The sequence below is a fragment of the Sinocyclocheilus anshuiensis genome, unplaced genomic scaffold, assembly GCF_001515605.1.
Source record: "Sinocyclocheilus anshuiensis isolate Anshui unplaced genomic scaffold, SAMN03320099.WGS_v1.1 scaffold300, whole genome shotgun sequence".
NCBI lineage: Eukaryota > Metazoa > Chordata > Actinopteri > Cypriniformes > Cyprinidae > Sinocyclocheilus > Sinocyclocheilus anshuiensis.
In genome coordinates this window covers 1,325,439-1,329,421 of record NW_015557379.1, presented here as the reverse complement: position 1 = coordinate 1,329,421, position 3,983 = coordinate 1,325,439, and the positions used below count along the sequence as shown (strand labels likewise).

General features: G+C 35.8%; 1 long non-coding RNA gene across 1 annotated transcript in view; it reads right to left on the bottom strand.

Moving 5' to 3' along the window:
- Positions 1–2,810: 2,810 nt before the first annotated feature.
- LOC107679203 (uncharacterized) overlaps positions 2,811–3,983 on the bottom strand; it is a 7,501-nt gene continuing 6,328 nt past the window's right edge. The window contains exon 3 of the long non-coding RNA XR_001633019.1: positions 2,811–2,863. This is a non-coding gene — a long non-coding RNA (uncharacterized LOC107679203). The remainder of the gene's footprint in view (positions 2,864–3,983) is intronic.

Sequence of the window (3,983 nt, the reverse complement as noted above, 5' to 3'; positions counted from 1 at the left end):
TGGCTAGTTTCCTTCAAAGTTATGATCAACGTTACAGTAACATTAATAAAATGTTTGTTCAGAGTTATCTGGTCTTTAATAATGTTCTCAAAATGTTAAGCTGGAATTTCAGAGCATTCTACTTGTTTCAGAACATTCAAAAGTGAAACTGAATTAAACTGAATGTTGCGTTAATGTTCCCATAACCAGGAAAAAAGTGTTTTGAAATTTTTTTTGAAATTGTTTACAAAAATGGAAGTTTTAAATATTCAAGAAACATTCAGAAAACATTCATTTTCATAACTTAATGGGAACTTTAGCAAAATGTTCCTATAACTGGGACTGCAGTGTTTTGCTACATCCTGAATGTATGTGTGTGTGTGTTTAAGAGGACATGCTGCCCTGTTAAATCCCAGGATGTCTTTCTACTTCCTGCTTTGAAACCTTTTCAGCCATAAAGACAAATAGCACCAGATGTGTCTAGCCGGACACTACATAATCTGTGTGTGTGTGTGTGTGTGTGTGTGTGTGTGTAATCCAGTCATGTAAATCCTGTGATTACGCTCCTGATTTATAAATCATGTTGGCTCTTATTTTGGTTCATATGCGTGAATGTCTTATGAAAAGAAATCATAATCAGGTTATTACACACACACACAATGTTTAATTAAATAAAAGGTTACTTAATATTATATTATCTGCAAGTACTTTTTTTTTTAAATATACTTTTAAGATTTAAAGTACACTACAAGTGCACATTCCATAAAATACAATTAAGCACACTTGTTTTTAAGAAGGAAAAGTATATGTTTTCAGAAATCAGCTGTATGTAACTCCTAAATAACCCAATCTGATTGAATAACCTGGGCCAAGTATATTTTTGCATTGTGGTAAGAGTTCATGTATTGCTCCACTATCAAACACACCACGTCTCAGATAGCTGAACTCCAAAACCTGACATTTTTCACATGATTTTACCAACTTAAACACACACACACACACACACACACACACACACACACACACACACACACACAGGATTACTTTATTTGTCCCTAAGGAAATTTGTCTTGGACATAAGGGCTGCCACATACAAGAATACATAGAATTATAATACAAGAACACAAAAAAAAACAAAAAAAAAAACATAAGTGACTTCAATACCTGCAACACCTTCATTTCACCCCCACCTTAATGTCCAGAGTTAAGGAGGTTCACTGATAAAGGAATGAAAGAGTTTTATACCTATTCAGGTATCATTTCCGGCATTTAGCTGGAACCCTATAGCATCTACCTGAGGGAAGCAGTTCGTATTCTGAGTACAAGACATGAGAGGGATCTGCAATAATTTTCCTAGACTGTTTAACTATGGTCTCCTCAAAAAGAGTTTGGAGGGAGGGATACTCCCTCACCCCCATCACTTTCATTGCTGTATGAACCGGTCCATTTATTTGTGATTTTAGCTTAACTGATATGTTACCAAACCAAGCTACAATTCCATAACATAATACACTCTCTATCACAGCCTGGTAAAATAACATCAATACCCTCTGTCCAAAACCAAACACCCTGAGTCTTCGCAGGAAATAAAGTCGCTGTTGAATCTTAGTACATACAGAACTGACATGGACATTCCAAGACAGTTTACAGTCAATATACACCTAAGTATTTGTAAGAATGAACCTGGGTAATACAACTGTTACGGACCAGTAATGGAGAATGGTCCCCCAGATGCCCTGGATCAAAAATCATTTCTTCTGTTTTCTTAGTGTTTACAATGAGATGATGGTTCTCACACCATTGTACAAACCTTTTAACCTCCAAAGTATAACTAGACATGTCCATATCCATATCCATATCCATAAGTCCTAAGATGGCAGTCTCATTAGAAAAGTGCTGGGATAACTACTTGTACAATCATTTGTATATAATGTAAACACAATGGGAGAACTCACATATCCTTGCGGAACACCTGTGTTCACAACTTTAGACTCAGATAATGCCTGATTCACTCTGACCTGCTGGGTCCTATTAGTCAAAAAAGAGTGATACCACTTAATGATGTATGGATTCACAGACATCTGCCTAAGTTTACTGAGAAGGATGTGTGGCTGCAGAGTGTTAAAGGCAGAGCTGAAGTCCACAAACAGCAGTCTAGCATAGGCCTTGGGGTTTTCAAGATGTTGCAAAATAAAGTGTGTTATGGTTAATAAAGCATCATCCGTTCCCCGATTGTCTTTATAGGCAAACTGATACGGATCTAGCTGTCCCTTTATGTTTGACTTCAACTTCCCCACCATTAGCTTTTTAGCCAGACATTTCATTAGAAGTCAGGGCTACTGGTCTATAATCATTATTTTCCTGAGGAGCAGATTTTTTTTGGGAGAGGAGTAATTATTGCCTTTTTCCAGAGAGATGGAACTGTATATGAATCAACAAACCTTTGAAAGACAGGGACCCAGGCTGATGTGAGTTCCTCTGTGCATGTCTTCAAAAGGAAAGCTGAGACCCCATCAGGGCCAGTTGCGTTATTAATGTTTGTTCTTTTAAAACGTCTTGTGACTTCCCTGGGACTAATGTCTATCCTTGGAACACAGCACACACAGACAGACAGACAGACAGACAGACAGACAGACAGACACACACACACACACACACACACCTGCTGTCAGCTTGTGTTGACTGATTTAATACTGTACAGTACAAACTCTTTGGTTTCAAGTCAACATAAAAATTCACCCCAAAATAAAAAAAAATCTGTCATTCACTCACCACAAAGTTGTTCCAAACCAAACATTCATGACTTTCTATCTTCTGGATTTTAATTAATTGTGCTGGATGCTCTTTACAGTTGCAAAGAATGGAGACTGAGACTTTCAAGCTCCTACAAGGAAACAAAAAACATATAAGTGTCATAAAACGTTCAAAAGACTTGGACATTTATTTTAAGAATTCTGAAATCACATATCAAATGTCATTGTTCATTTGCTCAAAAAAATTTACTCATGAACCAAAACAACCAGCTCTGAGACGATGTTAGACACAGCAATAAATACATTTCAAAAGAAAGAAAGAATATCTTTTTTAACTCACTTTTTTTTTTTTTATAAACTAATATCTTAGGTAATTTTGCTTCTTCATTGAGTAATGTGGGAAATGCAATCCAATTAGGCATTGCAAACAAAATATAAACAATGATACAACAATTATGTTGTCATTGATTATAAGTATAAAAACAATTCATTTTGCAATGCACAAAGTTTGTTAATTACAAAACAATAAATATATTTACAAATATATTAGTATAAGTATGGTCTATCTTTTAAGATTATGGATAGTGGCATTCTGTAACTGATGAACCGTGAATTCAGCAACATATTTAAAACATTATAAACAAAACATGACATCACTTAACAGTCAGATCTGATAGGTTTATATACACTGAACATATAAACTATTTTCAATTGCTAGTAAACGGCAAGTAACACAAAGAAGATTACATTTTGAAGAAAACATGATGAATAATCTAACAATCTTTTTAATAATTTTTAGTCAAATTAACCATTTATCAAAGAGTCCACATTTAAAGGGGTCATATGATGCGATTTCAATTTTTCCTTTCTCTTTGGAGTGTTACAAGCTCTTGGTGCATAAAGAAGATCTGTAAAGTTGCAAAGACTAAAGTCTCAAATCCAAAGAGATATTCTTTATAAAAGTTAAGAGTCAGCCACACCTACCTAAAACGGCTCGTTCTAACACGCCCCCACATATCTACATCACTATGTGGGAAGATTTGCATAACACCACCCAAATGTGCACGCAAAGAAAGAAGGCGTAACTTTTATTCTGTGAATATTCTGTGTGAGTCGTTGTGAAAGCGAAACTACTTTGTTTGGTCTTCCAAAAGAGGACGATATCCGCTTCGTCATGCCTAGAGCTGATCCGTGCTGGACGCTGAGGAAAAACATCAACTTTGCGCTGTGGATCGCCGGATCGGCTTTCAC